This window comes from Polistes dominula, unplaced genomic scaffold (genome assembly GCF_049000335.1).
Source record: "Polistes dominula isolate Pdom_NZ unplaced genomic scaffold, Pdom_raw_medaka contig_11, whole genome shotgun sequence".
NCBI classification, from domain to species: domain Eukaryota; kingdom Metazoa; phylum Arthropoda; class Insecta; order Hymenoptera; family Vespidae; genus Polistes; species Polistes dominula.
The window spans coordinates 2,493,908-2,504,427 of record NW_028301154.1 but is presented as its reverse complement, the minus strand read 5'-3'; the positions used below and the strand labels follow the sequence as shown (position 1 = coordinate 2,504,427).

Here is a 10,520-nt window from a genome sequence, read left to right as displayed (position 1 = left end):
CCTGGTCACTTCACGTGGGCCATTCGTGCACGATTGCAATCTGAAACTGAAATAAAAAGCAATACTATTAATATCATTACTATTACAGAAAATCATTACAATTTTTAAGGAATTATTTAATAAAAAAATATACTCACTTTAAATCTTTATTAATGAATGCACAATTGGTCTCCTATCCTTAGGATGACGATGACAATGCACAAATAATGACTATAAAACTGCATTACATTCAATTAATTCAATTAACACTAGATTTATGGACTGAGCAAATTTGATTCATTTCAAACTTTTTTGTTACGTATATATAAAATAGAAATATTTTAAATTAATTGTAACTTAATAAAATTTAAATTTAATTAACTTTAAAGTAGAATATTTTTTTTAATTATATGGTAATTTTTAATGCTGCAATGAAATATACATAAATATTAATTCTTTTCCTCTATCCACTTTTTCATTTAAACAACGTTTGTAAATTTTTAAATAATAGTGAACAAATCTAGTGTTAAACGAATTTTTAAATGAATTTAATAAATAACATGTGAATATATATACCATTCCAACGATGATCTGAAACACAAATAAAAACAATATTATATAAATCGTTGTTATATAAAAATTTCTATAGTTATTGAGAAAATGTTTAATAGAAAAATATACTCACTTTGATAGATGCAGGATGAATGCAGGATGGGTATCCTACCCTTAGGATGACGATGAGCACAAGTTTAAACCGAATAAAAGAAACTTGCGAGTTTCTTAACCGAGCAAACGAAACTTTAACATACGACGATCAACACTGAATTTACTTGTCGACTTTTTTATATTTTATTTTAACACGATGCAACACACGAGAACCTCATTGCCTACGCGCTCGATTGCAATGATTTTCTGAAACATAATAAGAAAAAGAACAATTAATATCATTGTTGTAATAAAAATCAATTGAAATTATCATAGAAATGTTTGATAGTAAAATATACTTACTTTTAGTCTTCATTGATGATTGCAGGATGGGTATCCTACCCTTAGGATGACGATGTATAAAATAAAATTAAATAAAAAGTCTGAAAAGAGCTGAAACATACTAAAGACTATATTACAATATTTCCTGTAAATCATTTCTGAAGGCAAGGCACACATTAAAACCATTGAATATTTTTGATAGAATGGTATTCAAGTTATTAAATATTTGTGAAATTTATCAAAGTATGCAACTATTTGCTTGCTAAATTACATACAAAGTATGTAATGCTAGTAAAAATATTAATTAAAAATCTTTAAAGTTGTCTAAATAAAACAGTAATTGTATCAGCAAACTCAATAAAGAGTAACATAAAAAATAAACCAGATTTTATACCATTCTATGCAATGAAAAGCTTTTTAAACTATTAAAATCAAAACGATAACGTTAGAAATAAAATTATTAAATAATTTAATACGATTTATTTTCGTAGATGTTGTCTCGTTGAAAGATAGAAGACAAATACGAGGTACGTTACTACATAACCTTGGTAGAGGAGATCTCGGGAGTGTCGAACGTTCGGCTATTATACCTATGTTATCGGCTGTTTACGTTTTGTTGTCGGAAATTCGACGAAGAAAATTCCTCGAGAAATTCCTGGAAATAAAAATACACATTTATAATAACTTATTTGTCGAGTGTATTGTTTTCTTATTCTTCCTCTCTGTCTCTCTCACTCCTTCTCTCTCACTCTTTCTGTAGTATTTCTATATGCTTATATGCTTATATTTAAAAATAATAATGCTCACCTCGCCGTACATGGAGAAGATAAAAAAAGTTGCCACAAGGTTAAAATATTAGTGAATTCGTGTTATAACTCTTCCCATGCTTAGAAAGCTAAAAAATAAAAGTAAAATATGAAAAAACTCACGTATAACATTCGTTATATATAACACCATATATATAACAGGAAGGTGTACGTTAGATAATTAATTGAAACAATTACCTGAAATTAACGGGATAACAAAATCCGCTGCAACACGTATACAGATGACAGATTAAAAAATTCGAAAGATTCGCCATATTGAAGTGCATAAAACAGGCGCATAAGACTGGCGCGAAAATACTGCATGCGCGAAAATGATGCGTAGTAGATCTTCTTTCCACCTATAATAAAGAAAAATTTCGAAAGATTAAAAATACGATATAGAAGCATAAAAATTGTCAAAATATACTCAAAAAATCAAAATCGATCCTTTTATCCTTTATATATTGTAATAGAAAGGTGTGAACCTTACAAAATATCTTTTAATTACCTGATTTTAACGAGACGATTACACTCCGATGTGTTCTCCACGAAAGACGCCATGAAACTGAAGAATTCGGACGAAAGCTTGGCTGTGATTGGCTAATTCATTTTTTTGACCATGAAAAGGGTCCTCACAGCTTCTTACACGGACAGAATCTGACCTTCTTTATGACCACGCTGGTCAAACTACATATGAATATTTATTTATTAAATAAATTAAAAATCATTTCTATTTTTCTAATAAATGTACACGTAACTTATAAATATTCTAAAAATAATGAATTGAATAAAGACAATGTAGACATTACGAAAACTTTGTCGTTTCGCATAAAAGAATACAATCATATAGATGAGAATTGTCGATATAAAAATGTCTAATATAAAATGCAGCATATGAAAGAATAAATTGCCAAAATCTGTATCGATAAAGAATCTTTACAATTTAAATACTTTCCGATATACATAATTGTTTTAAATAAATTTACAATAACGTTTATACACGATTCACACGAAGATCATTCTACATGATTTTCTATGCTATAAGATCCTACATTCTCTTCATTCTATTCATTATTTTTAGAATAATTATAAGCAATAAGTGTTAATTTTATTTGTAATCGAAAATAAAAACATACCTTTATAACATATCAAAATTATTTTCTATTTAATGTACCTTAAATCCTATGAAATTTTGAAACTAATGTATATGAATAGAAGCAATCTGAAATGTAATTAGAGAATATTAGAATGATAAAATAATTGTTAAATAATTAATATAATTACATATTGTTATCTAATAACTTATTACATATGATCTATGTACCTTTCTTTTCAAGATTCACCTTTTAACTGAGGCATTATCCTCTATAAATATACTTTTATTTTAATGTTGTTAAGGTTATTTTCCAACTTTGCCCATGTATGCAACGTAAATAACATTCGAAATAAACAGAATTTCAGATTATAATTCTCTTATTTTTACACTCTTTTCACTCTACACAATACTTTACACACTTTAATTATAAACATTACAAAAATAATGAATAAAACAAAAAAGAATACATAATAAGAACATCATCTCATTGCATACGAGAAAATAATTATGTAGATGAGAAACTTTTTCAAAGAAATTTGTAAAACAATTGACAATCTATCGCTTGCCAACAGTATAAAAGTCCCTATTATCCATATCGATAATGTAAAAACGCGCCTTTATGATGAGGATTTATTTTTATAAGGATGGCAAGCGAAATATTGTCAATTGTTTTACTAAATTCTTTGACAAAGTTTCTTTTCTACATGATTATTTTCTCGTATGCAATGAGATAATGTTCTTATTATGTATTCTTTTTTTGTTTTATTCATTATTTTTGTAATGTTTACAATTAAAGTTTGTAAAGTATTGTGTAGAGTGACAAGAGTGTAAAAATAATAGAATTATAATCTGAAATTCTGTTTATTTCGAATGTTATTTACGTTGCATACATAGGCAGCATTTGGAAAATAACCTAAACAACATTAAAATAAAAGTACTTTTATAGAGGATAATGCCTCAGTTAAAAGGTGAATCTTAAAGAGAAAGGTACATAGATCATATGTAATAAGTTATTAGATAACAATATGTAATTATATTAATTATTTAACAATTATTTTATCATTCTAATATTCTCTAATTACATTTCAGATTGCTTCTATTCATATACATTAGTTTCAAAATTTCATAGGATTTAAGGTACATTAAATAGAAAATAATTTTGATATGTTATAAAGGTATGTTTTTATTTTCGATTACAAATAAAATTAACACTTATTGCTTATAATTATTCTAAAAATAATGAATAGAATGAAGAGAATGTAGGATCTTATAGCATAGAAAATCATGTAGAATGATCTTCGTGTGAATCGTGTATAAACGTTATTGTAAATATTTTAGAAATAATGCACATCTTATGCATTTCTGAAAGTATTTAAATTGTAAGGATTCTTTATCGATACGTATTTTGGGAATTTATTCTTTCATATGCTGCATTTTATATTAGACATTTTTATATCGACAATTCTCTTCCATACGATTGTATTCTTTTGTGCAAAACGACAAAGTTTTCGTAATGTCTACATTGTCTTTATTCAATTCATTATTTTTAGAATATTTATAAGTTACGTGTACATTTATTAGAAAAATAGAAATGATTTTTAATTTATTTAATAAATAAATATTCATATGTAGTTTGACCAGCGTTGTCATAAAGAAGGTCAGATTCTGTCCGTGTAAGAAGCTGTGAGGACCCTTTTCATGGTCAAAAAAATGAATTAGCCAATCACAGCCAAGCTTTCGTCCGAATTCTTCAGTTTCATGGCGTCATTCGTGGAGAACACATCGGAGTGTCATCGTCCCGTTAAGATCAGGTAATTAAAAGATATTTTGTAAGGTTTACACCTTCCTATTATAATATATAAAGGATAAAAGGATCAATTTTGATTTTTTGAGTATATTTTGACAATTTTTGTGGTCCTATATCAAATTTTTAATCATTCGAAATTTTTCTTTATTATAGGTGGAAAGAAGATCTACTGCGCATCATTTTCGCGCATGCAGTATTTTCGCGCCAGTCTTATGCGCCTGTTTTATGCACTTCAATATGGCGAATCTTTCGAATTTTTTAATCTGTCATCTGTATACTTGTTGCAGCGGATTTTGTTATTCCTTTAATTTCAGGTAATTGTTTTAATTAATTATCTAACGTACACCTTCCTGTTATATATATGGTGTTATATATAACGAATGTTATACGTGAGTTTTTTCATATTTTACTTCTTTTTAGCTTTCTAAACATGGAAAGAGTTATAATACGAATTCACTAACTTTTTTTACCTTGTAGCAACTTTTTTTATCTTCTCCATATACGGCGAGGTGAGCATTATTTATTTTAAATATAAGCATATAAGCATATAGAAATACTACAGAAAGAGTGAGAGAGAAGGAGTGAGAGAGAGAGAGAGGAAGAATAAGAAAACAATACACTCGACATATAGGTTATTATAAATGTGTATTTTTATTTCTAGGAATTTCTCGAGCCGACGGCAATATTTCATTGCAACGGTAAATAGATATTTGAAAAAAATAAATAGAGAATTTAATGTAAAAGTGCATCTGCGAATTGGACGATTTATATGTCAGGCAATTAGTGTATCACTTGATTGTATGATTAATATAGTTTTCTTTTTGTTACAGGTGATCTTCGTTGGACTTAACAACAAATCTTTTTGATTCTCCTTCATTTGATATATGTATGAATGCATTTCTGAAAGCACACATATAAATTCTTAATATGATATATATATATATATATATATATATATATATATTTAAAAGTCCATAATAAATATATCATTGAATATATACTTGCACTGGTTTGCAAAGGATTTTAAATATATTTGTTCATAAAATGTTTAATTTATCTACATATCTTTTTCAGATTTTACTTAAGACTTCAATCTCATTAATATTAAGAATCAATTGGAAATAATAAATTAAAACAACATTGTCCTTAGTCTAATCACGATCATTTTTGGTTCGCCATTGGAGCACGTAATATTTTTATGTTTATTTGTACGTGTATGTGTATGCCAACGTACATAGCCTTTTACTGTAAGATTTATGATAGAATGACGTCATTCACAATACAGTGTTCCTTCTTGTTTTTTTTTTTCATACGATCTTTCTAAAGGTTCTTCTTTTTTTCTTTGACGTTAAGCAAACACGATACCACATGAAATTTCGTGATTAGAATGCCGAAAAATTCTTTCTTTCCTTATACTTCTTCTTCCTTTTATTTTTCCTTTTTCTTTTTCTTCTTATTTCGCTTACGTGTGGTTTTACCAACGTACGAGGTTGTTTTATTTTTTCTTATCTAACAGAATGCTATCCAACTAAGTTGATTTATTGTAAATGTAATTTTAATTAACCAGGAAATATTTGTCTTACAAATTTTTAATTTAAAAGTTGATATTTCTGATGACATCAATAAATCTATGAAATTAAACTCTAGGTGTGTGTGTGTGTGTGATTTTTGTATTATCAGAGAAACGTGAGATTCGTACATTGTTCTTTTCGCAAAATACGTCACTGACAAAGCTTTTCTCATTAATTAAATAACATTAAATTTATATATATATATATATATATATATATATATATATATATATATATATATATATATTTCTTTTTTTTACCTGTAATTACTTTTTAATATAAATTTTATTCGTTGTAATACACTTATCGATTAAAGTTCCAACTTTCGTCAAGTATAAAGTATGAACAATACTAATATTACAATATTTCTTATTAAAAATCAATGTTATACTTGGTATATCTATTTCTTTGTAAATAATCAATTAAATTTCCGTTAAAATGTAATTAAATGTGTGAATCATTAATTAATATGTTAGATTAAATGAAATGTAAACGGTAGTTCGCACCGTTTTAATAAAAACATAACAAAACGAAAGATTTATTGATAAACTATGTAGATTAAAATAAAAAAAAAAAAAGGAAAAGAATAAGAAAAAAGAAAGTAGAAGAATAAAAAAGCAAGAAGATTAGAGAATATTCATTCGTGTGTCATTTATTTGACAACGAAATTAATATCATTTATCAATAATTAAAATATCGACATAAAAATGTGAAATGTCTCAATCGAAGATGAACGGAAATTTCGATAAATCGTATTGTTTGATAACATGACATTATCGATTGTAACAAACGTAATAATAAGGAGATATCACAGCCACGCAAAAGAAAAAAAAAAGAGAGAAAAAAAAGAAAAAATAAAAGAAATAATACAAACGATGATAACTCGTACAACTCTCTCTTAACGTTCGTTTATCAAATCGATTTAACGATATTTTTTTCAATCTTCTATCGATCGTAAGATAGAAAATACTTTCGATCAACTTATATTTTATATATATATATTTTTTTACCATTTTCTTCTATCAAAGCTAACGTATGATGTAATTAATCATTTTTTGATAATTTCTCTCTCTCTCTCTCTCTCTCTTATTTGGTTTTATTATTTTCATATTTATATATCTTAATAGTAAAAAAAAAAAAGAAAAAAAACAGAAACACCAAAGATACCATAACAAAATTAGTCATATATATTATAAACTCCTTAAATTAATTATAAAAATTAGTATGATTAGTATGAAGCAATAAACTATTTGCATTTTTATTATTTCACAAGTGAATAAACTATTTTAATAATTCTTAAATAAACACTAAATTTACCGATGTTTTGTTCATTATTTTATTTTTTATTTTTTTTTTTAATGACTTACAAACATTGTTTGAATGAAGGGTTCAGTAGATTAATATTTACGTATATTATATTACGTATATTATATATATATACATATATATAGTTAAAAAAAAATATCTTAAGAATTAATATGAATAATTCGAGATAGAAATGTTTTCATAGGAAAATAAAACGATTCTCTTGTTCGTTATCGAAAAATGAAATTTTTCAAAGGAAAATTTGTGAATCTAAATGGAATATAATAATCATTCGAAGAGACAGAGAGAAAGAGAGAGAGAGAGAGAGAGAGTCAAGCAGACGAATACACAACAACGAAAGATAAAGAATCGTACGTTTCTCGGTCGATTATATAAGAAAAAAAAATTATCAAGGGGTCTATATTACAGTTGTTTCTTAAGTGAAAAGATCATTTTCAAGTGGTAAGCGTAACAAGCCGATCATCGATCGGTAAGTCCAATTATTATTCCTATTTTTCTTTTTTTGTGATTATTTAAACGATCTATTATTTAAAAAAATTCATTAATCGAATTTTTGCAAAATGATTACGCAATCGTTCTCGATGGAATCGATGGAATAAAAATGTGACAGGGTGTCGTAGTGGGGAGGATAATAGACGAAGGTAATGCGTTTTTTTATCGATTGCTACGATATCGATTATTATTTTATATGAATGATCTAATGGAAAAATTATAGTATTTTCCTCCCCCCCCCCCATTTTTCTATTTTATTTAAGATAGATAGTATATAAAATGAATAACGTGATTTATGATTGTCAAAGAATCTTAGAAATTCGATTAGATTTTCTATTGAGAATTATTGGATATTATATTTGTTTTAATAATAGTATACATTTAAACGTAAGAAAAGAAAGAATTAAAACGAAGAATCGTAGAATTTCGATTAGATTTTCTATTGAGAATTATTGCATATTATATTTGTATTAATAATAGTGTGATTTTAAACGCGTATTGAAAATGCAATATTGAATTTAATACGATTGGAATAACGATTTTTTATTTATTCAGATGAATTTATTTGAATTTGATTAGTCCAGCAATACAATGTATGAAACTATTATCTTTTTTTTTTTCTGAATTATATGAAAATAATCTAGAAATTCGATTAGATTTTTCATTCGAACAAATTGTCATATTATTTTTCTGCATAATATTAAATTATAATAATAATAATAATAATAATCGATAATTGTATGTGCCTTTTTATTTGTCCGAATGAGAACATTTCGTAGAATGTGATATACATATATATATATAGATATAGATATAAAATGAAAATAATTGAAGAAACATTTGTTTTCTTTAGATGAATTTATTTGAATACGATTAATCGTCAGTCATTGCAATATATAAATTATGACACCTAACTATAACACGTTTTCAATTTACGATGATGATACGAACCACATTGCGATAATAATCAACTATTTGTGACGTAAACCTTTTCTTTTTCTTATTCTTTTCATTTTTTTCTCTTAGTTCTTATTACTTCCTACCTACCCCCCCTTCCCCCCTACCCCCTACCCCCATTCCCTACCCACCCTCACTCACTTCAACGCTTTATCTATTTTAAACCGATCATCGAATCGTTTCACTACGTGGAAAATAATTACCTCGGTGAGAGAGAAAAAGAAAAAAAAAAAAAATGTTCTTATTATATTTTTTGACTTGTTCGTGGAATTTTTGAAAAAGAAACATTCACGATGAAATCATTTATGTTGCGTTGCATTACATATCGTGTACACACTCTCTCACACACACATACTTACACGTATATCTCTCTTTGTAATAAAATTTTCCAACGAAGAGACGCATCTGTAACGACACACATACACGAATGAGGGAAAAACACGCATACGTTTCGTACACACCTAATCATTTGAAAATACATTTGGATTATTTGGTTTCTTTTTTTTTTTTCGTTGTTGTTGTTGTTTAAACTTGCACGTAATTATTATCATGTTTCATTGTATAATTTGTATAATTTATTATTGTTATTAATAATAATATTTGTATTCGTATATTTCAAAATCGCATATAGTTAAATTAAATTACATTAAATATAAATGATGTTTATCAACGTGATGTATTATTATAGATTTCGTTTAAATATTATCATGCATAGAAAATCCTCAATTAGTATAATATGCAACTATGTGAATAAGCACAGTATTATTTTCATATCAACCCACGTGCGCAAGTTTCATCAATGAATTCATTCCGTGTCTCTTACTTGCTTGGCTTTATTGATTTTCTAGACGTAACGTAAAAAGGGGGATGGGGAAAACGAAGGGGTGTTGTGTTAGATGAGTTACAGAGCTTGTCTGTTCAGATTAAAAAGAGATGGAAAAGGAAATACTCTTGTTTAATAGTTTTCTAATCTTTTAGTCAAAACGATATTTTTTTTTTTGTTTTTTTTTTTTTTTCAATTTGGAAAATATACAATTTTTAATCTAATCGTTAAATATATAATTCGAATCGATCGATCTGTTCGTTAATTTTTTTCTCCATTTTTTGTTCTGTTTTTTTTTTTTTGGTTTTTTTTTTGTTATTCCTTTTGTGCGTATGTTCCTTATCTTATTATAATAATATTTTATATGATTTATATCTAATCTTCGATTAGTGATAATAAATCCCTCTCACAAGTTTTTTTTTATCTTATTTTAATTATAAAAATTGTATTTAGGATTGATCGTGAAAATAAGGTTGGTACTTGAGAAAGACGAATGATTTGTTTGTATGTTATACGAGTCACTTAACAAAATGTATCGAAGATCGATCGATCCATCGATCTATTCAAAATTCTAAATTATGTTTTGACGATAGATTGATTAAAATTAATATATATATATATATTTTTTCTATGACAGTAATTTTATTGAAATTTCTAATGCAATTTATCGAATTTA

The 10,520-nt window shown here is 26.3% G+C and overlaps 2 long non-coding RNA genes across 3 annotated transcripts; one reads left to right on the top strand and one right to left on the bottom strand.

The window, feature by feature from the left end:
- Window positions 1–458: 458 nt before the first annotated feature.
- Window positions 459–2,385, bottom strand: LOC149030573 (uncharacterized). The gene is made up of 4 exons (XR_016178579.1): window positions 2,281–2,385; window positions 1,971–2,131; window positions 1,774–1,861; window positions 459–1,621 (listed from the first exon to the last, which is right to left on the bottom strand). It is a non-coding gene; the product is annotated as an uncharacterized LOC149030573 (long non-coding RNA).
- A 2,156-nt stretch (window positions 2,386–4,541) lies between these two features.
- LOC149030572 (uncharacterized) lies at window positions 4,542–6,445 on the top strand. 2 transcript variants are annotated; one of them, XR_016178583.1, is made up of 5 exons: window positions 4,542–4,679; window positions 4,829–4,989; window positions 5,153–5,184; window positions 5,337–5,373; window positions 5,506–6,445. It is a non-coding gene; the product is annotated as an uncharacterized LOC149030572 (long non-coding RNA). The 2 variants fall into 2 exon arrangements; XR_016178582.1 differs by having other exon boundaries at window positions 5,096–5,184.
- The last annotated feature ends 4,075 nt before the right edge of the window (window positions 6,446–10,520 follow it).